Here is a 26,067-nt window from a genome sequence, read left to right as displayed (position 1 = left end):
AAGAGCATAATAATAGAGAGAACGGCTCGTCAACTGTGGCAAAGCACCTCAAGAATGAGCAGCATTCGTTGGGGGATATAACAGGATGCATGAGGGTGTTGCACGTTGAAGAAATAGGGTTGTTGCTATCAGAATTAGAGGAGGTAGGGATTTACTGTACCTTGAAACAGCAGTGCAATGGCGGTTTAAGTTTGAGGACGGAATGCTTTAACGTATCCTCTCTAAGAAGAAGCCACCAACACATTTTACCTAGTGTTATTGGATTAGCGCATGCAATTTTCGTTCAGATTGCAGTGTAGATGTAGTTTTAAGTTACAATGGGCTAGGACCAGACAGGCGTTGCTCAAAGATGTAGTGACAGGCTGTACTATCGTTGCTGCTGAGGAGATGGCGGCAGCTTTCAGTTTGCAACGGTGGATGCACCGGATTCTGAGGTTTTATGTTTTATGGCTTGAGTCGACAACGCACGTGCGTAGCTTGTTTTTAAGTTGCGACGAGGCGTGGTGGCATAAAATTTTTTTAGATAGCTCATAATTTAGGACGTCTGTAATCGTTATGTATCTGTCGGTATAAGGAGGATTGATTATCTGGTTTCCTTGTCTTTAGCACTTGAAAATGGGATAATGTTATCCCGAAACATCTTGGGTTAATAATCACAAGGCCAACTGGGCTGAATATCCTCAATATTGCTTCAATAACAGTTGTATGATGGCTTCACATCAGTTTCTCCTTTATCGTGCTAGGCATATGATTATACACCATAAGAAAAATTCGCGCACTCGGACCTCGCAACACGATTCCTCACATGCTGGCAATACAAAAATGTCTGCCACAAAATCTCGTCGTACGCATATTTCGGGCAGTAAATGGACGTTAAAGACTGGCAATCTGGCAACGCTGTAATCACGTGTATGTTAACTACCTCTGTCAACAGATAGATGTCCGCCCCCGGTAGTTGAGTGGTCAGCGTGACAGAATGTCAATCCTAAGGGCCCGGGTTCGATTCCCGGCTGGGTCGGAGATTTTCTCCGCCCAGGATATGGGTGTTGTGTTGTCCTAACCATCATCATTTCATCCCCATCGACGCCCAAGTCGCCGAAGTGGCGTCAAATCGAAAGACCTGCACCCGGCGAACGGTCTACCCGAAGGGAGGCCCTAGTCACACATTTGTAACAGATAGATCAGTGCTGTCCGATTGGTGCAGTGGATGGCGTTTAGCGTTAGCATGCAGGAGGTTGAGGATTCGATTTTGGATCTAAGCTTATTTTTCTTTATTTGGCTAAAAGTAGTCTGTGTGGTACTGTATCTGGCGTCTTAATCGTCTTACTGCGATTACAGTGGGTCTTCTACAAAACCTTTTCAGTTTCATACTGCAAACACAGAAATGGATGTACAATCATGTTCAAATGCGTGTGAATTGCTAAGGGACCAAACTGCTGAAGTCATCGGTCCCGAGACTTTCTCACTACTTACACTAACCTATGCTAAGACAACACACACACCCATGCCTAAGGGAGGACTCGAACCTCCGGCGAGAGGGGCCGAGCAATTAGTGACTTGACGCCTCTAATCGCCACTCCACGCGGCGTAATCACGTTTATTGGCCAGCTTTTAAAGTAGCTTGTTGCACACTGTGGACGCGAATTATTTTGTGTCACTGCATGTACTAGATTCCAAACCTATTTTCTCTCTACCCTTCTCCACTGGTCCACTGAAATTACTTGCAAAGCCTGTTGTTAATTATACTGGTCGCTTTAGGCCCTAACGAAAAGTAGTGGACCTGAATGTGGGAGAAAAATGACTGACATTACTCGAAGGGACCACTGGGAAAGTGTGCACACAAAACAAGTTAGGAATCTAGTAGACGCAGTGGTGCGAAATAATTTGCATCCACCGCATGCAAAAGATTTGTGTAACACGTTTGTATTTCCGTTTCTGTGTTCGTTGTGCGTAACTGCAAACGTTTTGTAGAAGCCCTAGTGTACTCACTGAATGAGGATTAAGACGCAAGATACCGTACCACGCATTTTTAACAAATAAAAATAAGTAAGCCTCGAACAAAAATCGAACTCTCGACCTCCTGCGTGCTAACCCAGAATGCTATTCACTGCACCAACAGCAGAGCACTACATCTGTGTCCCGACAGACGTAGATACCGTAGATATGATTACAGTGTTGCCAGATTGCCAATCTTTAACGTCTGTTGGTTACCGGAAACATGCGCACGACGATTTTTTGTGAGAGACGTTTTTGTACTGGTAGTATGTGAGAAATTGCGCTGCGAAGTTCGAGTGCACGCAATATCCTGATAAACGTTCGGACGGACATAGACTGATTGCATAAAAATCCTAAGTGAACGTTCAAGTACATTTAAAGATTTTTGGAAACAAATTTAAATAATGAATCCTCTTACAGCTGTGATCGTACGTTCTAACTTTTTAAAATGCCTTTGCAAGACTCATTATAATTAAGCCTACTCCTAATCCTTAGTGCCTTTTTTTTGAAGGATGAATACTCTGTTGACGCACTTGGCAGCTACACACCCACATACTTCAGCTCCATATGTGAGGTATGGAGACACTAAAGTATAGTGGATAATATTAATTTGGTTATAATTTAGAACTTGTGGCGTTGTCCCTAATGCGTGAACCGATTTTCTTAAATTTTGGCAGAAAAGATCAATGTATTGCTCCTATGAGACATGCCGTTGTACTCTTACGCCAGGGAAAGTAGTTTCATTATCCAGTTCTATTTCTGTGCTGTCATCAGCCACAAGATTCCATCGCACTCCAATCGGTTGGTATTGCATTTGCAAGTCCATTAGACGTATTTTAGCAGTGTTTAAGCTTATGCGACTGTTTTGAAAGTAATTCTTCAATCCAGTTAAGACACCAGAACAACTTCCGGCTTAATAATTCTCATCGTGTCCCCAAATAACTACTGTTGTAGTATCTGGATAGTTAAGAACCTTGTCACCACCTTCTACGCATCACAATAACAGAAATTATTCTCCGCAATGCGAGGAGTTGTCAAAGAGAAACTTTTATAGTTTTTTTCAAATATTACTTTGATGTCGGTTGGACGTTTCATGTCACTGGATATGTAACCAAAAATTTTTGTTGCAGTAGTCTGCACCTCTTTTTGTGCTAAAGACAACCTTAATGTGGAATAATAAATGCCATTTTTCCTTGTCGTATAGTTTTCTTTGAACTACGGTAGTTTATTTACAACAAATTCCATGAGGCAATAAATATACTATGAAGCAGTAGTTAAATGCTAATCACCTTAAACAGATGTCTACCAGATGACTGTGGGTAAGCGCCACATATTATTCTCACAATACGAGGAATGAACGCTTTCTTTCGTAAAGATGAGTTACCACAGAACATTATACCACATGACATACCTGAATGAAAACATGCAAAATATGTCAACTTACTGTTTTGTCTCCCCCCAAGATTTGCAATGTTTTTAAAAGCAAATATGGGTGAACTACGTTGTTTCAGGAGCTCTAAAATGTTTTTTTACTAGTTTAAGTTCTCATCACTGTGGACAGCTAAGAATTTTGAAAATTCCGCCCCGTTTACTATCTCATCACCATGTGTTACCCGAAATGGCAATAGCACAATTAAGCAGTTACAGTTACTAACTGATCATAGAAAATGGGAAAGGTTTCCACATGCCAAACCTCACATTCGTCAGGAAAATCTAAAAAAGATGCCTCTCTTTGCATATAATTTTTTTTTGTATACAAAATAATTGAGAAGGTATTCTCATACCACAGAATTTTGCTGCTCACTTGGTCGCTGATGAAAATAATGAAACAAACTGGAAAATAAATAATTTATTAAGAATGTTCTAAGTGTCATACCAGGAAACTGACTAGTTCTAAGCGAAAATTACAATATTTTCTTTTCAATCACCGTTACTATTGAGATTCTATATCGTATTTGAGTTAATACAAGCACATAAATGGGACAGTAATATTTTAAGTAGTAGAACAATAGTCAACAAAATCATTTCACATTTATTTTACGTTTATTACGAAATAACAGTACATCCCAGTCACATCAATTCGTCCAAGCCAACAGTCAATTTGTCAACAAGTGGCCACGACAGCCTTAACAATTTGATGGTGTATTTGCCTGTTCTATTTGATGGGATCATGTACGTAATTTTATCGTAGGCAAAAACTGAATAATAATACTGAATTAATAATAATTTGCTTGTTCTATTTGATGATTTGCGTAATTTTATCGTAAACAAAAACTGAATAATAATACTGAATTCAATAATAATAATAATAATAATAATAATACTGAATTCAATTCCTGAAAATTTTAGTGAGGTGCATGTTCGATTTCGTGCCATATTCGAAGTGACCGTATAAAGCCTGTATTAATAAATCTTCCAAATAGAGGTTAAATGCGTCATACACTATAGTATTCGTATCTTGCTAATTGTCTCTCTACATAATACAGATTATTACTGAAAAATTTCAGAACAGTATCCAAACAGTATTAATGACCATAGGTTCGATCTGAATTGCTAGCACACTCATATGTATCTCAATTACATCTACATTTATATCTACATGGATACTCTGCAAGTAACATTTAAGTGTCTGGCAAAGTCTTCGTCGGACCGCCTTCACAAACACCTATATCTTTCGGTGCGAGTTCTGATTTCCATTATTTTGTTATGGTGGTCGTTACTCCCTATGTAGATCGGCGTCAACAAAATATTTTGCCATTCGGAGGAGAAAGATGGTGATTGAAATTTAGTGAGAAGATTCCTCCCCAATGAAAAACGCCTTTGTTTTAATGATGTCCACCCCAAATCCTGTATCATGGCAGTGACACCCTCTGCCCTATTTCGCGATAATACATAAAGTGCTGTCCTTCTTTGAACTTGCTCTATGTACTCCGCCAATCCTATCTGGTAAGGATCCCACACAGCGCAGCAGTATTCTGAAAGAGGACGGACAAGCGTTATGTAGGCGGTCTCCTTAGTAGATGACGTTATATTTTCTAATTGTCCTGCCAATAAAACGCACTCTTACTATAGCGTCCCCACAACATTTCCTATGTGTCTCTTCCATTGTGAGTTGTTCGTAATTGTAATTCTTACCTATTTAGTTGAATTTACAGCCCTTAGATTTGACTGATTTATCGTGTAACCGAAGTTTAACGGATTCCTCTTAGCAGTCATGTGGATGATCTCAAACTTCTCGTTATCTAGGGTCATTTGCCAATTTTCGCACCATAGCATAATTCACAGGTTAAAAACGATGTAGCGTTTAGAAATTAGGTACGAATGAAAAGACGAACACGAAGGAGGCGGGCGGTGGAAGATATAAAAGAAGAGGAAAGGCTGCTTAGGTTATAAAACGGGCGGAAAGTTAAAAATTGAGTGCAGAATTGGATAGGAAGTCGCTACGAGTTTTTCAGAAGAATGTCAGTTTGCCTTCAGAGGAAAATTATAGGCCCGAACAAGGAAACGGAAAACTTGCAGTGCATATTGCAAGACCAGTAGCCTCATACGGACCAATGACCACTTCATGCTGGGAATAGTGCTGGGAACAGAATGTCGAGCACCGCAGCAAAAATACAGTGAGCTAAGAACAAAACAGTATTTGTGCCTCTCCAACAAGCAACAAGAATGTAAATGCTTTTAAGGTCTGACCTGGCAGATCAGTTAGTTCTGAAAGGGATAATCCTGAAACCAAAGGCATTAATTCTCTACATATATATAATAATTTTAGAAGCCAAAAGCAGAAAAAGGCTGTGAATAATCGTTGACAAATTCAAATAGACAGAAAACATGAAATACAGAATCGGAGCTACCGAAAAATAAGAAGCCTCTTTGACAATTCATGCTGTTCTATAAGGAAAAAAAAGAGTGAACATAAAAGACAAAACAGGGAAATATGAATTCTTTTAGGAGCTAAAACTCTGTATCGAATTGGTATATCAGCATAGAAATAGGTTCTATAAACTATCAAACCGACTCCACTCTGTATGTTAGTGGCCATAGATCAGGTGATCATTGTATTTCAGGCACTTAATATAAATGTGCCACAGCCTGAATGGAGCACCGAAATATCGGAACACTATAAAGAGCTACGGATTTGTGGTACCTACGCTCAAACCGATAGCTGAGTACCCAGTGTTGCTCAGTTATTCCTTCAATTAGTCCATCTCCTCTTGCTCTCTCTCTCTCTCTGTCAATATCCTCCTTCCCTCTGTTTCTCTCTCTCTCTCTCTCTCTCTCTCTCTCTGTCCATTTCCTTCTCCTCTGTACCTCCTTCCATCTTTTTCTCCCTCCATGTTTATCTTCTCCTCCACGCTCTCTGTCCAACTCCTCTTTTCCTAGCTACACTCCTGGAAATGGAAAAAAGAACACATTGACACCGGTGTGTCAGACCCACCATACTTGCTCCGGACACTGCGAGAGGGCTGTACAAGCAATGATCACACGCACGGCACAGCGGACACACCAGGAACCGCGTTGTTGGCCGTCGAATGGCACTAGCTGCGCAGCATTTGTGCACCGCCGCCGTCAGTGTCAGCCAGTTTGCCGTGGCATACGGAGCTCCATCGCAGTCTTTAACACTGGTAGCATGCCGCGACAGCGTGGACGTGAACCGTATGTGTAGTTGACGGACTTTGAGCGAGGGCGTATAGTGGGCATGCGGGAGGCCTGGTGGACGTACTGCCGAATTGCTCAACACGTGGGGCGTGAGGTCTCCACAGTACATCGATGTTATCGCCAGTGGTCGGCGGAAGGTGCACGTGCCCGTCGACCTGGGACCGGACCGCAGCGACGCACGGATGCACGCCAAGACCGTAGGATCCTACGCAGTGCCGTAGGGGACCGCACCGCCACTTCCCAGCAAATTAGGGACACTGTTGCTCCTGGGGTATCGGCGAGGACCATTCGCAACCGTCTCCATGAAGCTGGGCTACGGTCCCGCACACCGTTAGGCCGTCTTCCGCTCACGCCCCAACATCGTGCAGCCCGCCTCCAGTAGTGTCGCGACAGGCGTGAATGGAGGGACGAATGGAGACGTGTCGTCTTCAGCGATGAGAGTCGCTTCTGCCTTGGTGCCAATGATGGTCGTATGCGTGTTTGGCGCCGTGCAGGTGAGCGCCACAATCAGGACTGCATACGACCGAGGCACACAGGGCCAACACCCGGCATCATGTTGTGGGGAGCGATCTCCTACACTGGCCGTACACCATTGGTGATCGTCGAGGGGACACTGATTAGTGCACGGTACATCCAAACCGTCATCGAACCCATCGTTCTACCATTCCTAGACCGGCAAGGGAACTTGCTGTTCCAACAGGACAATGCACGTCCGCATGTATCCCGTGCCACCCAACGTGCTCTAGAAGGTGTAAGTCAACTACCCTGGCCAGCAAGATCTCCGGATCTGTCCCCCATTGAGCATGTTTGGGACTGGATGAAGCGTCGTCTCACGCGGTCTGCACGTCCAGCACGAACGCTGGTCCAACTGAGGCGCCAGGTGGAAATGGCATGGCAAGCCGTTCCACAGGACTACTTCCAGCATCTCTACGATCGTCTCCATGGGAGAATAGCAGGCTGCATTGCTGCGAAAGGTGGATATACACTGTACTAGTGCCGACATTGTGCGTGCTCTGTTGCCTGTGTCTATGTGCCTGTGGTTCTGTCAGTGTGATCATGTGATGTATCTGACCCCAAGAATGTGTCAATAAAGTTTCCCCTTCCTGGGACAATGAATTCACGGTGTTCTTATTTCAATTTCCAGGAGTGTATTTCGATCACACCCCTCCTCCTCTCTTTTGTCAACTCTTCCTCCCCTACCTCTTTCTGTCTATCTCCTACTTCCCTCACTCTCTCTATCCATGTCGTGCTGCTCCTTCTCTTATCTGATCTTCCTCCAATTTCTGTCCATCTCCTTCTACTCCCCCCTCTGTCTATCCATCTCCTCCTCCTCCATCCCTCTGTCTACATCATTATCCCATTTCTATCTGTCCATCTCCTCCGTACCTCTCCGTCTTTTCATTTCCTTCTCCCCCTCTCTGCCTGTCCATCTCCCACCTGCACCTCTATCTGCTTATTTCTTCCTGCCGCTCTTTTGTGCCCCTCTCATCCTCCCCCTCTAACTATTCATCTCTTCCTCCACTCCCTGCCTGACACTGCTCAGTTGTACCCATCTGCACATATACTCCTTGGAATGCATTTCGATAGCACTTGCATAACACCCCAGTTGTGCAGCAGCTTAAATGTCAGGCATTACCAACCCCTTTCTCCCCCACCCCACCTCTACGCCAGCGACCTAGCTCCTACCACCAGTAGCTCTTTCCGGACAATATGTCACACGTGTGCCAATTCTGATTTAAATCAATCCGGTAGTATAGCACATGTGGAATGTACACACAGATAACCACCCACTTTCATGTAGACATATATTACAAGCTTCTATGGGTTGTCGGTAGGGCTCAGAAGATAGAATTTTGAGTAGGTACCTGTGTTCAGAATGGATCAGTTGTACATAAACTAAATTTGAAGATCAGATCGCTTTCAAATCTCCCACTTCATGGTACTCCACGTACTGGTAGAGCTGCACGACGGACGTTCCACTGTGGGCGTACTGTGAAAATGGAGATTTGAAAGTGATTTTATCTTCAAACCCATTTTTCGTTTAAATGGTACATTCCTGGACGTAGGTTCCTTATGAAAACTTTACCTGAAAAGTTTGCTCTAGAACGCCTAGCAGCCTGGAATAGGAATTGTGGGACAGCTTGTCCGCTCGCACGTCAAGTTAGGTACATTTGGAAAACCCATATTCGAAGAAGACTGTGCAGCCATTATACTATAACCAACATTTATCTCGCGTAGGGATCATGAACATTTCCGTAGATCTACATGTAGACGCATGAAGACGAGCAGAGAATTAAACCAGTAATACTTCGTTGTGCCACTATTGCCGGTGTAGCACAGAGCGATATTCCCACAGCAGAATACATGGCGGCAGACTGTATTCTGTGGCCGGCTGGAGTGGCCGAGCGGTTGTAGGCGCTACAGTCTGGAATCGCGCTACCGCTACGGTCGCAGGTTCGAATCCTGCCTCGTGCATGGATGTGTGTGATGTCCTTAGGTTAGTTAGGTTTAAGTATTTCTACGTTCTAGGGGACTGATGACCACAGATGTTAAGTCCCATAGTACTCAGAGCAATTTGAACCATTTTTGAACTAAACTGGTGATCCGTTGATGCCTCAGAATATATCCTACCAACCGATCCCTTCTTCTAGTCAAGTTGTGCCGCAAATTTCTCCTCTCCCCAATTCTATTCAATACCTCCTCATTAGTTATGTGATCTACCCATCTAATCTTCAGCATTTTTCTGTAGCACCACATTTCGACAGCTTCTATTTTCTTCTTGTCCAAACTGTTTGTATGTTTCACTCCCATACATGGCTACCCTCCATATAAATACTTTGATAAACGACTTCCTGACACTTAAATGTATACCCAATGTTAACAAATTTCTCTTCCTCAGAAACTCTTTCCTTTCCATTGGCAGTCTACATTTTATGTCCTCTTTACTCCGACCATCATCAGTTGCTTTGCACCCAAATAGCAAAGCTCATTTACTTCTGTAAGCGTCTCACTTCCTAATCTAATTCCCTCAGCATCACTTGATTTAATTCGACTACATTCCGTTATCCTCGTTTTGCTTTTGTCGATATCATCTTGTATCCTCCTTTCAAAACACTGTCCATTCCGTTCAGCTGCTGTTTGAGGTCCTTTGCTGTCTCTGACACAATTACAATGTCATCGGCGAACCTCAAAGTTTTTATTTCTTCCCCACGGATTTTAATACCTACTCCGAATTTTTCTTCTGTTTCCTTCACTGCTTGCTCAATATACAGATTGAATAACATGGCCGGCCGCGGTGGTCTCGCGGTTCTAGGCGCGCAGTCCGGAACCGTGCGACTGCTACGGTCGCAGGTTCGAATCCTGCCTCGGGCATGGATGTGTGTGATGTCCTTAGGTTAGTTACGTTTAAGTAGTTCTAAGTTCTAGGGGACTGATGACCACAGCTGGTAAGTCCCATAGTGCTCAGAGCCATTTTTGAATAACATGGGGGAGAGGCTACAACCCTGTCTACCTCCCTTCGCAACCACTGCTTCCCTTTCATGCCCCTCGACTCTTGTAACTGCCATCTGGTATCTGTACAAATTGTAAATAGCTTTTCTCTCCCTGTATTTTTACCCCTGCCACCTTCAGAATTTGAAAGATAGTATTCCTGTCAACATTGTCAACATTTCAAACGTACGCTTTTGAATTTGAGACAATTACAGGGGGGTTTCGAAGAAAGTTTTTCTGCGTAGTGCAGATAGGGCAGATCTCTCCGGATAGATGGATCACGCACGAAAGTAAGACACTTAGCAGAATCGCGTGCCATCACATTAGGAGTTAAGCCTCGCCACTGCAAGAGGTCTCGAGCAATTCCTCCCCCTAATGCGGGGACACAATTGGCGAGGAAGCAGCGCCAACTTTAACGGGAGCTCCATTACCAGGCGTGCCAACTTTGGCGGTGGCCACCTGAAGCCCGCGGCATTATGGATTTAATTCGGCAAAGTAGGCCCGCCTGTCGGGAGCGGGTCCTAAATCACCCGCCTGTCCCGCCAGCCGTAATACTCCAGGGGCCTAGGTAGGACCGATCCCTGGAGCTGGAACAGGGTGGGGGGAGGGGGAGGGGGAGGTAATTCTGCAAATTGTGCTTACACCGCCGCCGATACTGCGACCTGACACGGCCAATTTGCTCGCAAATAATACACAAAGCTCTTTATCAAGGCACGAGCGGCGGGCAAGGAGGTAGCGAGTGGAGGACAAACATTTGGTAACACACACACACACACACACACACACACACACACACACACACACACACACACATACGCACGCACAGCACGAAGACACTGATGTACGGAGTGAGAAAGATGGTTGACCCTGTGATGCTGCTGCCATCATTTATTCTCGACTTCAGAACTCACATAGATTTTAGCTGTAGCTAAAACTTGCTCCACAATAACAATGCGTTTGTAGTTATTGCAGAGCAGGGAGCGATACATACTCACTCACGAAAAAAGAATGACAACGCTAAGAAATAACACAGGTCTGCAAAAAATTATTGTTTGAAAGTTGTTTGAAACTTGATAACTGACTTTTATGTACCTTTCAGCGCTGATTTCAAAAATGCAATCCCTTTTTTTCTATCACGTCAAGTTTTCTCACAAAAAGGAGAGTATTTTTTGGGTATAATACAAAATTTAAGCAATTTATCACATTTTTTCCAACTTTATAAAATTTTATTTTATTTCTAAATCATGTTCTAAACTACATTTGTAGTACACTTCCATTTCTCTTTAAGCTCATACGTCCTTATAATAACGCTTTTGCTTTCTGTCGAATCTTCTTTTATTGCTTTTCCGGCTGTGGACTCGTTGAGGATCATCCAGCAGTAGTCCGCTATCATGCTGACGTTCCATCTTCCTTGATATCTGCTTTGTATTTCTTTGATGTCTTCGTGGAATCTTTCGCCGTGGTCTTCACTTACATCACTAAGGTTTTCAGGGAAGTAGTCAAAATATGAGTGGAGAAAATGAACTTTAATGCTCATGTTACAGCCCAGCTTCTTAAAGTTGTCGAGCACGTCTGCGACGATTGTCTTGTAGTTTGGATCTCTTTTGTTTCCTAGGAGACGAGTAATAACTAATTTAAAGGATGTCCATGCTGCCTTTTCTTTTGTTTCCATTTTGTCCACAAAGTTGGGATCTGTCATTAGTTTTCTAATGTCTGGTCCGACAAAGATTCCTTCGTTTCGCTTTGCCTCGGATAAACCAGGAAACTGTCCACATAGGTATCTGAAACACTCCCCATCATTTGGCATTGCCTTAACAAATTGTTTCAACAGCCCCAACTTAATGTGAAGTGGTGGAAGTAGCACCTTTTTGGGATCCACAAGGTTTTTCCTCTCAACGTTTTTAACTCCTCCCTGTAACGTTTTTCTCAAAGGCCAAACATTTTTTATGTAGTGTAGCTTTCTGCCTCTACTGCCCATTCACAGATAAAGCAAGGGAACTTTTTATAGCCACTTTGTTGGCCAAGCAGCGTTGAAATCACTTCTAAATCACCACATAGTGTCCATTTGTGGTTTCAATAGCACAGTTTGCCTAAAACCAGTTCACGTTTTTCTTAACACTCTTTTAAGAGAACTGATATAGAAGCATACTTATTTCCATTGTGTAGAAGTACTGCTTCTTTTTGAAGAATCAATAAAAATTCTCCAATCAACAGGAGCATATTCTATTTTGGAACGTGCCAGGAACATCACTGCAAAACACCAGGTCACCTTCTTGAGACAAGAAAGATACAAACTTTGCGTGGGACCCAATGCTTATCTTGATCGCCTAACTTTGTACCAAAATAGGCGAAATATACTTTTCCAACAATATTGAAAATTTTTGTTTGTTCCTTTTTAACGGTATAATTACCATAAATGTAGCAGACGCAATCTGGCGAGTTGATACATCCTCTGGTATCCATTGTTCATTGTCCCCATTGTCCATAGCACAACTTCACAACACAAGAAAACAGTCACTGCTTTGAAGCACCAGTAACAACAACACGTGAACAGTACAGAGTGAAGAGGTACTGTGAACTGAAGGACAACAGCAGAAGCTCACTGCTTGGTGATGGCGGGGGAAAGGGCAGCGCGACAGACAGGCTCTGACATGAAAATACTGCTGGTTTCTCCCAATTACTCTTTATTTTACGTATAAGTATCATGAAAATGGCTAAATAACAGTTTATGAAGATCCTAAAAACCAAATTAAAACTCACTAGAGTGCTGAAATATCGAAAAAAGCTAAAACTAGACAAGCAGTTTGTGACATAACTGTACGTGATGGAATTTTTTCACTATTTTTTCCGCAATCAGCGTTGAAAACACTATAAAAAAACTTAATAAATTTGGAACAATTTTTATGTCGCAGACCTGTGTAATAAATGTAAAGTAATGATATCACGGCAACACATTTTTCTTGGTAAAATGTTTGTGTGATTAAGATCACAAGTTAATGTAAGCACGATATAGGCCATTGCAAAATTCAAGTTCTCGTACATAAATTATCGGTGTAACCGCCAGAAGGTTGAATACAAGCATGCAAACATGCCGGATGTCAGTTTGTGGGATGGTGTTCCATGTCTGTTACACTTGTTCGGGCAATACAGGGACGATGAATTTGGCGTTGATCGATGATGTACGATACACTACTGGCCATTAAACTCGCTGCACCACGAAGATGACGTGCTACAGACGCGAAATTTAACCGACAGGAAGAAGATGCTGTAATGTGTAAATGATTAGCTTTTCAGAGTATTCACACAAGGTTGGCGACATCTACAACGTGCTGACATAAGGAAAGTTTCCAACCGATTTCGCATACACAAACAGCAGTGCACCGGCGTTGCCTGGTGAAACGTTGTTGTGATGCCTCGTGTAAGGAGGAGAAATGCGTACCATCACGTTTCAGACTTTGATAAAGGTCGCATTGTAGCCTATCGCGATTGCGGTTTATCGTATCGCGACATTGCTGCTCGCGTTGGTCGAGATCCAATGACTGTTAGCGGAATATGGAATCGGTGGGTTCAGGAGGGTAATACGGAACGCCGTGCTGGATCCCAGCGGCCTCGGATCACTAGCATGACAGGCATCTTATACGCATGGCTGTAACGGATCGTGCAGCCACGTCTCGATCCATGAGTCAACAGATGGGGACGTTTGCAAGACAACAACCATCTGCACGAACAGTTCGACGACGTTTGCAGCAGCATGGACTAGAAGCTCGGAGACCGTGGCTGCGGTTATCCTTGACGCTACAACACAGACAGGAGCGCCTGCGATGGTGTACTCAACGACAAACCTGGGTGCACAAATGGCAAAACATCATTTTTTCGGATGAATCCAGGTTCTGTTTACAGCATCATGATGGTCGCATACGTGTTTGGAGACATCGCGATGAACGCTCATTCGAAGCGTGTATTCGTCATCGCCATACTGTCGTATCATCCGGCGTGACGGTTTGGGGTGCCATTGGTTACACGACTCGGTCACCTCTTGTTCGCATTGACGGTACTTTGAACAGTGGACGTTACATTTGAGATGTGTTACGACCCGTGCCTCTACCCTTCACTCGATCCCTGCGAAACCCTACATTGCAGCAGGATAATGCACGACCGCATGTCGCAGGTCCTGTACGGGCCTTTCTGTATACAGAAAATGTTCGATTGCTGCCCTGGCCAGCACATTCTACAGATCTCTCACCAATTGAAAATCTCTGGTCAATGGTGGCCGAGCAACTGGCTCGTCACAATATGCCAGTCACTACTCTTGATGAACTGTGGTATCGCGTTGAAGCTGCATGGGCAACTGTACCTGTACACGCCATCCAAGCTCTGTTTGACTCAATGCCCAGGCGTATCGAGGCCGTTATTACGGCCAGAGGTTGTTGTTCTGGGTACTGATTTCTCAGGATCTATGCACTCAAATTGAGTGAAAATGTAATCACATGTCAGTTCTAGTATAATATGTTTGTCCAATGAATACTCGTTTATCATCTGCATTTCTTCTTGGTGTAGCAATTTTAATGGCCTGTACTGTATCAGTAGGTTGGGGTGAGTGGAAAGCTCACTACCGACAGTCTGACTTGGAATTGTCCTTTAAGTAACCGATTTGCAGCAGTTCGTTGTGTCACTGAGTTGCCAACTCCTAGTCAAAATTACTGCTCCAAATGCAGTACGATGCGCCACAGCTATACCCTGAACACGATAATCGTCCCTCTCGTTTGTGCCACGTGACGTTCGGAATCCTGTCTTCTTAAAAACTAAACTCCGTCCGAACAGGTTTTGGAAAGTCCATTATTACCGACCGGCCACCGTGTCATCCTCAGCCCACAGCCGTCACTGGATGCGGATATGGGGGGCATGTGGTCAGAACACCGCACTCCCGAACGTATGTCAGTTTACGAGGCCGGAGCCGCTACTTCCCAATCAAGCAGCTCCTCAGTTTGCCTCACAAGGGATGAGCGCACTCCGCTTGCCAACAGCCCTCGGTAGACCGGATGGTCACCCATCCAAGTGCTAGCCCAGCCCGAAAGCGCTTAACTTCGGTGATCTGATGGGAACCGGCGTTTCCACTGCGGCACGGCCGTTGGCAATCCGGTCTTCTTGCGACCGTATATTTCCGTGACCACCGCTGCTAGCGATCGTGTACAGTAGCTAAATTCATGCCACGTCCGCAGAAAGAACATCCAGCTTTTCGTACCCCTGTTACAGGATCTCATTCAAACTCAGTGAATTGCTGATAAAGGCGTTCTTGATTAACAGCTACTCACCACGTCCAGTCTTAAAGAAGCTAACGCTCACGACCGTTGCAGAGTACACTTAAAGCAAACCTGATTTGCATCTTCATACCAGCAGTACTAGCGATGCGCAGGCGCGAAATTCGAATAGACGTAATCTTGCAAATGTAGAAACACGCCTACCAACAAATTACACCAAAATTATATCTGGAAGTCGTAGTGCAGACTCGCAGTAGCAAGAAACACGATTGTCAGACAGAGGAATCCGCTAACATCTGACATACATTTAAGAGTTGTGATGTATTTGCCTATAGGTATTTATTTAGCGTCTAACTTCGTCCACAAGTGAAAAGTCGACGATAAGCAGTTCAGATAAGAAGAGTATTGACGCTTGTAATATTTCTGGTGTCCAACTTCGTGAACCGTAACTGGAGTGACCTGAACTACTGTTCTTTACAGTCGTGTGTGTCTGCGTTTAAATGCTCAATGGAACGTATGGTGCAATTAAAGAAACGGTATCTGGTAAGAAAATGAGTCGCCAAAACTAAAACTGTATAATTCATGAGGGTACTTTTGATCCGTCGTTGCAACTACAAAAATGCGTGATTTTTTTTTTTTTCACCAGACGCGTTTCGCTTTATTGAGGTAAAGCATCTTCAGAGGTCTGTAATCAGGATTACTTACATTCTGATTTGCTTTTTAGATCTAAAAACAGTTAGTTAAGAATAGGTTGGTTTGTACGTACGGTGATTTTTCGGGCTGCTTTCTCGGTTACATCGGGAAATGCCGTCTGCCAGCACATCGTCGTTTTTCTGTGTTAGACAATGATAATTTTCGTCTACTTTTTCGATGTTCTGCAGCACTATGCATTTCTCACAACACACGTCTATGCACACCACTGCATTCTGTTTGTTTTCGTACTTCAAGTATGTGTTGATGTTTGTGTTCTGTAGTATTGCCAACATAACCTTCTCCTCTTACCCACACTCCATCACACTGCTATATATTTATGTCCAGTCATCATCGTTTCTCCTCCCACAAAAAAACTTTACTCTTACATAGTATATAAATACACAGAAACATATTTAAATAGAATTACACACATCTAATTTAAAAAAGAATATTTGTGGGTCACAGACTAAGTACTGGAAAGGTTATGTTGGCATCACTACAAAAGACAAACATCAACACATGCTTGAAGTATGAGAAGAAAGATTGTGTTGTGAGAAATGCATAATGCTGCAGAACATCTAAGAAGTAGACGAAAATTATCAGTGTGCAACTCAGAAAGACAACGATGTGCCAGCAAAGCATTTCCGGATGTATGCGAGAAAGCAACCGAAAAATAACTGTACGTACTAACCAACCTTTTCTTAACGAACTACTTTTCGATCTAAAAAGCAAATCAAAAAGTAAATAAACTTAACTACAGACCACTGATGATGGTTTACCTCAATAAAGCGAAACGCATCTGGTGAAAAAATCACGCATTTTTGTATTTGCAACGACGGATCAAAAACACCCTTACGAATTATAAAGCAACTATGGACACTATGGCCACATAAATGAACAACTTAAAACTGTATAACTGCATTTTAACTAACAAAGTAATGAGAGAGCCCGAACTCTAAACTACGTAAGCTGTACTGTGAAACTACGCAGAGTTCTACAATGGGTGACGTCTCTTTGCAGTTCGAACACACAGACCCAACAGAATGAAACATAAAATTACCAATCGAATTTTGAAAGAATAACGATCACAAATGTTTTTACAAAAGTGCGCTGTAAATTTATGCACTAAGTCCGACTAATCAAAAGTCCAGACACTGAACATTACACGCGCAGATGTAACAAAGTGCTGTGAAAATAAACATGTCTGCATGCGTCATGTAATGTGAACTGAACTATTCCTAAACGGACCTGGAAATCCACTTTGGAAAGCAAATCCAGGAGTTAATGACCTAACAGTCGTGTGTGTAATGCCAAACTGCGCGTAACATATTTCGTGTGGCTTAGCTGTGGCGACGGAAACTTACTACCGCTCGAAGTGCGAACACAAACTACGTGGCGCAGCGGCAAACAAGCTAAATAAGAGAGAAAGGACGAGGACGAGGTTAGTGTTTAGCGTCCCGTCGACAATGAAGTCATTAGAGACGGAGCACAAGCTCGGATGAGGAAGGATGGGAAAGGCATTCGGCTGTGCCCTTTCAACGGGACCATCCCGGCATTCGGCTGAAGTCATTCAGGAAAATCACGGAAAACATAAGAGAATGGTTGGACACGGGTTTGAACCGTCGTCCTCCCGAATACGAGTCCAGTGTGGTAAGCACTGCTCCGCCTCGCTCGGTTGAGAGAAAACCTTGCGTAGGGTAATGCTAGGACGTATGAATATTCTAAAGAAAAGATATCGGAGTGCAAAGGGGCGACACAAAGAATCAGAAAATGGAGTTCTTTTCTGAGGAGACGGTCATGGAATTTGAAGTAGTTAAATGATGAAGGAAATTTGACCAACGGAAAAACTGTGTTGCAAAATCAAACATTCTTTCACGGTAACAATACCATCATCATTAAAATACATATCATTTCTAACAAATTTTAATCTGCCAAGCAAAAATTTCTAAATATTATGAAAAAACAGTAAAATCTATAACTTTAGAATGCAGTCCATGCGAATAGAAAGCTTTACGAATTCTCGTCTCGTCTCTACTAACTAAAACCAACAGAGCGAGAGATTCCACTAAAACCTTCCGTTAATCACGTACAGCATAATTACGCGCAAGCAAGCAGTACAGCAACACTTCACCTCAGAAATCTTCACGTGTTCAATTAGTCTTTACAAAATCAAAATTCATGATTCGTCTTTCTCTGTATCCTTATCTCTCTTACCTGCAAGCCATTTCCATCCGCTCAGTAGCACTGCCTAGATCCGACTCTTCAGATACCTGCTCTTACAATTCTTACTGCGTTCGCCCCTGGTAGCTGATGGTCAGCGCGACGGAATGTCATACCCAACGGCCCGGGTTCGATTCCCGGCTGGGTCGGAGATATACTCCGCTCAGAGCCTGTGTGTTGTGTTGCCCTTATTATCATCGTTTCATCCCCATCGACACGCAAGTAGCCGAAGTGGCGTCACATCCAAAGACTTGCACCCGCCGAGAGGCCCTAGCCACACAGCATTTCGATTTCAATCCTTACTGCAACGACAACGCAAGCTGCAACCAAAGATCACGCTGCTTGTTCTCTGAACCTCTGTGGCGTATCATACCGACTGTTGAAAGCTACCCTTTGAAAAAAATACCAAGCACGTACATTTGAAATACGACACGTCGAATAAAAATAGAGTTTACATCAGTTTTCTTGAATGCCAAAATCAAACTAGAAACCATAAAAGCTTTAGAAATGTGGTGCTACAGAAGAATGTTGAAAATAAAATGGCTGATGAGGTACTGAAGAGAGCTGGGGTACAAATTAATTTATGGCACAACTTGAGTGAAAGAAGCGATCCGTACATAGGTCACATCCTGTGAGATAAGGGCTTGACAGTTTGCTAATACGGGTAAATTGGGTGGTTCGTGATTATAGACGGACACCTAGACATTAGTATACAAATCATGTTGAAGCGGTTGCAATGGTCAAGCAGAGACGAAGAGTTTTGTCTATGATAGACCATCGTGGAAAGGTGCATTAGGCCAGACTTCGGACTGAAGACGGCAATGACAACAACAAAATCGTTTTAGAAACGGCCTGTATTTTTAGCAGTCTACGTCAAAAACCCCACACAGTCATTCACGCACACACGAACGAACAAACGACTGTATGTAATTTAAAAGCATTGATGGTAAGCTAGCTCGAAGCAATACTTTCGTCTAGCGAAGCGTTTATTTCCCTGTTCAATTCAGACGATACATTTTGTCGCAACTCCTGTGTAGAAGAGTTTCGCAACCATTAACGCACTAGTTGACATTTCTTTGTCTGCAAATTGTGACCATGGCGCGTGTTAGCTACTATTCTTATTTTGCATAACAAGAGACACAGACAGACAAAGACAAATAAAACACTGTATCAAAACCGATCGGTAATGTGAAGAATCTAACTCGTGCACAAACAACTGGAACGAACTCTACCTCGGAGAAAGGAAATGTAAGATAAAAAATTGCGACTTTTTTCTGTGCGTGAAAATACAAATCTGAATGACGAACTAGTTTAAGTAGCTGCATTATTCATTAAATTTTAGGGCAACAAAAATGGACGAGGGTTGCAACTTTAATAGTGGCAAGAATTTATTTACAGCTAGTACAAAATAGATACGTGTTCCAATGTTTTACCGACCTTCAAAGTAGTTACCAGCATTGCAGATAACCCATTGCCAGCGATGTGGAAGTCGTAGAATACTCTTAGCAGTGCCAATTGTATCGACAGTTCGAGCGACGCGGTCTATTGACGGACGAATTTGTAGCAGTTCTGAAGCGAATGCAGTGAAGTATTTCCTTCAGTTTAGAAATCGAGTTGAACTCACGAAGGCTTAAGTCGGGAGAGATCAGTAGGTAGTATAGGACTCTACGTGCTTGAACATTGTCCTGCAAAATGATGGTCAGGTCGTGCAGAAAGTGTTATCATTTCTGTCTCTAAGCTGGTCGTAGGTTGTGTTCCAAAAATGAACAGCATAGATACAGAAGTGATGACACTTTCTGCAGCACCTCACCATCATTTTGCAGGACAGTACTCAAGCGCGTACAGTACAAGCTGTTACTGATTTGTTTGACTGATGGGGTTGCTAAGTGATATGCTATCTACTGCACTCTCCTCACTTAAGCCCTCGTAAGTTCAACTCGATTTCTAAACTGAAGGAAACACTTCACGGTATTCGCTTCAGAACTGCTACAAATTAGCCGGGCAATAGACCGCGCCGCTCGAACTGTCAACACAACTGGCACTGCTAAGAGTATCCTACAACTTGCTCATCTCTGGCAACGGGTTATACACAATGCTGGTGACTACTTTGAAGGTCAGTAAAACTTTGAAACACGTATCTATTTTGTACGAGCTGTAAATAAATAGGAGCAATGGTCTCGCCGCAGTGGATACACCGGTTCCCGTCAGTATCGTGCTGTCGGGCGTGCCCGGCACTTTGATGGGTGACCGTCCGGGCATCCGTGCACTGTTGCCATTTTTCAGGGTGCACTCACCCTCTTCGTGCCAACTGGAGAGCTACTCGACCGAATAGTAGCGGCTCCGGTCAAAGAAAACCATCATAACGACAGGGAGAGCGGTGTGGTGAACGCACGCTCCTGCTATCCGCATCCTCAACTGAGGATGACACGGCCTACGCATGGACCCGATGGGCCACTTGTGGCCTGAAGACGGATTGTTTTTTTTTGTAAATAAATAGTTGCCACTATTAAAGTTCCACCCTCGTATGAAATCAAAAATTGACGTAAATCGAATAGGAACTAGAGTCCGGGAAGAGGAGTGGGGGGTGAAGTGGGTTGAAGAAGGAGGCAGGGCGGAGAGGTCATTGCCCCAGCGTACCGACGTCTGCAAATACGGCCCTGCTTGAAGCGGTGGGCCTACATTTTTGAATCTCTACTAAAAAATAAGAATTAAAAGAAAATTGCTGTTTAAAATTGAGTCGATGAGGTTGTCTTTATCTCTCAAAGCTTGAGACATAGATCTGCCGAGTCTGCTTCCAGGGAACCAGGGAACCTTACGCTGTAATTTTGACTAAGTCATCTTGTACTTTCCTAGAGTCATTCAACTTCGACACATTATCGTACACCACAGCAACAACAGCAAACAACCGCAGATTGCTGTCTATCCTGTCCACCAAATCGTTATCTACACACACGAAAATAGTTTTGCATTACCTCGGTTAGGAGAGTTCCGGAACCTGTACAGAAAATTGGAATAGAGATCAACATAAACATCATTTCCGCCCTTTTTATTGCTCATGAAAACCACACATTGCTTGTTGTACCACCATACAATGAGTCCTTCAGAGGTGATGGTCCAGACTGCTGTACAACCGGTACCTCTAATATTCAGTAGCACGTCCTCTTGCATTGATGCATGCCTGTATTCGTCGTGGCATACTATCCACATCATCATCAAGGCACTGTTGGTCCAGATTGTCTCAATCCTCAACGGAGATTCGGCGTACATCCCTCAGAGTGGTTGGTGGGTCACGTCGTCCTTAAACAGCCCTTTTCAATTTGTCCCAGGGATGTTCGATAGGGTTCATTTCTGGAGAACATGCTGGCCACTCAAGTCGAGCGATGTCGTTATCCTGAAGGAAGTCATTCACAAGACTGACACGATGGGGGCACGAATTGTCGTCCATGAACACGAATGCCTCGCCAATATGCTGCCGATATGGTTGCACCATCGGTCGGAGGATGGCATTCACGTATTGTACAGCCGTTATGGCGCCTTCCGTGACCACCAACGGCGTACGTCTGCCCTACATAATGCCACCCCAAAAGAGCAGGGAACCTCCACCTTGCTGCACTCGCTGGACAGTGTGTCTAAGGCGTTCGGCCTGACCTGGTTGCCTCCAAACACGTCTCCGACGATTGTCTGGTTGAAGACATATGCGACACTCATCGGTGAAGAGAACGTGATGCCAATCCTGAGCGGTCCATTCGGCATGTTGTTGGGCCCATCTGTACCACGCTGCATGGTGTTGTGGTTGCAAAGATGAACCTCGCCATGGACGGGAATGAAGTTGCGCATCATGCAGCCTATTGCGCACAGTTTGAGTCGGAACACGACATCCTGTGGCTGCACGAAAAGCATTTTTCAACATGGCGGCGTTGCTGTCAGGGTTCCTCCGAGGCGTAATCCGTAGGTAGCGGTCATCCACTGCAGTAGTAGCCCTTGGGCGGCCTCAGCGAGGCATGTCGTCGACAGTTCCTGTCTCTAATTATCTCCTCCCTGTCCGAACATCATCACTTTGGTACATTTTCCTTGTTGAGAGCCCTTCCCGGCACAAAGTAACAATGCGGACGCGATCGAACCGCGGTATTGACCGTCTGGGCATGGTTGAACTGCAAACAACACGAGCCGTGTACCTCCTTCCTGGTGGAATGACTGGAACTGGTCTGCGGTCCGACCCCCTCCATCTAATAGGCGCTGCTGATGCATGGTTGATTACATGTTTCGGTGGGTTTAGTGACATCTCTGAACAGTCAAAGGGACTCTGTCTGTAATAGAATATCCACAGTCAACGTCTATCTTCAGGAGTTCTTGGAACTGGGGTGATGGAAAACAGTTTTAGATATGTCTATGTAGAGAACAATAGCGGTCCTATCACACTTCCCCAGGGCGCTCCTGACGATACCCTTGTCTCTGATGAACACTCGCCGTCCACAACATAGTAGGTTCTGTTATTTAAGAACACTTCCAGCCACTCACATATCTGTGAAATTATTCCATATGCTCGTACCTTTGGCAACAGCCTGCAGTGGGGTACCGTGTCAAATGCTTTCCGGAACTCTAGAAATATGGAGTCTGCCTGTTGCCCTTCAGCCGTAGTCGTCAGATATACACTGTGAGAAAAGGGCGAGCTGGGTTTCGCACAAGCGATGCCTTCTAAGACCACGCTGATTCGTGGTTGTAAGCTTCTTAGTCTCAGTAAAATTCATTATATTCGAGCTGAGAATATGTTTAAGAATTCTGCAACAAACAAAAGTGAGGGATATTGCTCTGTAATTTTGCGGGTCCGTTCTTTCACCCTTCTTATATACTGGAGTTACCTTAGCTTTTTCCAGTCGCTTGAGACTTCGTGCAGGGCGAGAGATTCGGGATAAATACAAGATAGGTAAGGGACCAGTGCAGTAGCGTACTCTTTGTAGAATGTAACTGGGATTCCATCCGGACCCGGTGATTTATTTCCTTTAAATCATTCAGTTGCCTCTCTACGCCAGATATGCTTATTACTATCTACCGAGCGAGGTGGCGCAGTGGTTAGACACTGGACTCGCATTCGGAAGGACGACGGTTCAATCCCGCATCCGGTCATCCTGATTTAGGTTTTCCGTGATTTCCCTAAATCACTCCAGGCAAATGCCGGGATGGTTCCTCTGAAAGGGCACGGCCGACTTCCTTCTCCATCCTTCCCTAAACCGATGAGACCGATGTCCACGCTGTCTGGTCTCCTTCCCCAAACCAACCAACCAACCAACCTATTACTATCTCGTCCATACGGGAGTCTGTCTAATGGTCAAATGACCATATGTTTGTACGATTCTCCTCTGTGAACGATTTCTTGAACGTGTAAAACTCGCCTTTCGTTTTGCTATCTTCAACTGCTACGTCAGACTTGTCAGCAAGGAACTGAATGGAAGCCTTAGACCCGCTAATCGATTTCACATACGGCCAGAATTTTCTTTGGTTCTCTGCCAGACCTTTTGCTAAGGTAATGACGATTGTAGTTGATATATGCTTCGCGCATGGATGTTTTCAGAGATGAAGGAATCTCTACTAACCTTCACTTGTCGTCATCCGTGCGTTCCGTTTTGAACCTACATTGCAACAACCTCTGCTTTCTCAGCATCATACGAATTTCGTTATTATACCATGGTGGGTCTTTTCCATGCTTAATCCACTTACTAGGCATACAACTCTCCAGACCACGATTTACAATTTGCTTAAACTTTGCCCATAATTCCTCTAAGTCCATTTTACTGGAACTAAGTGATGATATTTCACTGTCTAAGTGAGATTCTTATAACTGATTATCTGCTCTGTTTGGTACAAATACTCGCCTAGCCTTCTTGACTGATTTATTAACTTTCGTAATCAGAGTTGCTATAATTGTATCATGATCGCTAATCCATGTTTCTATACCGACATTGTCGATAAGGTCCAGTCCATTTGGAGCTACAAGGTCCATTGCGTGTGGCTGCCAAGCTAGCTGTTCAAGACAATTGCCAGAAAACGTGTTCAAAAGTACTTCGCATTACTGTTTGTCTGTCGTCGTCCCCCCCCCCTCCCGCAATAAATCCATCAACATCCCAGACTCTACCCGGTAAGTTAAATTCGCTTCCAACTAGTATTGCATTATCTAGATATTTGCGCGCTACTGGCCGTAGACTTCCTTTGAATGACTCTAGAACTGTCGCAGCAGAATCCGGTGGCCAGTAAAAACATCCAACAATTAATTTGGTTTCACTTACGCCTGTTATATGCGGGCAGATGACTTCACTGTCGCACTCAACTTCGACCTCACTAGACACAATATTTTTGTCAACTGAAATGAACACTCTTCCTCCTCTGGCCTCAAATCTGTCTTCACGATACACGTTCTACGACTCGCTAAATATCTCAGAGCTTTCCACTACGAGTTTCAGCCAGCTCTCGGTCCCAAAAGTAATTTGAGCTCGAGAACTTTTCTAGAGGGCCGTAAATTCGGCAACTTTATTAGGAATATTTACTATCAAAAACAGTCTTGATTACAATTAATTTATTACCGTGCCTGGTTTCGACGACTACTGTGGTCATCTTCAGACAAATGAGTAAGAACATCCTTCTGCTGGAAATTCTCCAGCAGAAGGAAGTTCTTACTCATTGGTCTGAAGATGACCACAGTAGTCGTTGAAACCGGTCATTGTAATAAATAAATTAGCGATAGGCTACAGTCCGACCTTTATCAAAGTCGCAAACGGGATGGTACGCATTTCTCCTCCTTACACGAGGCATCACAACAACGTTTCACCAGGCAACGCCGGTCAACTGCTGTTTGCGCATGAGAAATCGGTTGGAAACTATCCTTATGTCAGCGTGTTGTAGGTGTTGCCACTGGCGCCAACCTTGTGTGAATGCTCTGTAATGCTAATCATTTTCATATCACAGTATCTTCTGCCTGTCAGTTAAATTTCGCATCTGTAGCACATCATCTTCGGGGTGTAGCAATTTTAATGGCCAGTAGTGTGTAGACGAAATTTTGTGTCGCGTATAACTGAAAATGTTAAGGTGTACACTGGCCTGAGACAAGGGGACACCACTTTACCTACTGTATTTAACCTCTCCTTAGAGAAGATCGATAAAGAATTTAATAAATCTGATCTGCTAGGACTCCAGCTGCAGGAGGTGAACATCACTAAACTTGCCTACATAGATGACGTAGCATTAATAGGTATCTCCAAAATTAATCAGAATGATGCAAAATTGTTCTAAAATCGATGAGAAATCAGGAGTACAGGTTAATGTAGAAAATACAGAGTACCTGGACATGAGTAGGATAAGCAGAAGCGATACACCTTTGGCCGTAGAGACATTCACTTTCAAGACTGTTGGCCGCTTCAACTACTTATAAAGTCTTCATAATGACAACAATACAAAGGATACCAGATGCCAGTCCAGCAAAAGCGAACAAAATTCTTTCTAGTTTCATTAAAATTCTAAAGAAAATATCACACAATTCTCCAAATTCAGCTTGTATCAATCGACTGTTATGTCGGTAACATTATACGTTTGTAAAGCATAAATAATTAGAAAGAAAAATGAAGAAAAAATTGTTCACATTCGAAAGAAAAATACTAAGGGAAATTTTTGCTGGCCGGCTGAAGTGACCGTGCGGTTAAAGGCGCTGCAGTCTGGAACCGCAAGACCGCTACGGTCGCAGGTTCGAATCCTGCCTCGGGCATGGATG

General features: G+C 43.7%; 1 pseudogene; it reads right to left on the bottom strand.

Annotated features, from left to right (window-relative positions):
- Window positions 1–15,155: 15,155 nt before the first annotated feature.
- LOC124552855 lies at window positions 15,156–15,273 on the bottom strand (annotated as a pseudogene).
- Between the last annotated feature and the right edge of the window lie 10,794 nt (window positions 15,274–26,067).

The sequence above is a fragment of the Schistocerca americana genome, chromosome 10, assembly GCF_021461395.2.
Source record: "Schistocerca americana isolate TAMUIC-IGC-003095 chromosome 10, iqSchAmer2.1, whole genome shotgun sequence".
Taxonomy (NCBI): Eukaryota; Metazoa; Arthropoda; class Insecta; order Orthoptera; family Acrididae; genus Schistocerca; species Schistocerca americana.
This window is presented reverse-complemented; position numbering and strand designations above follow the sequence as displayed.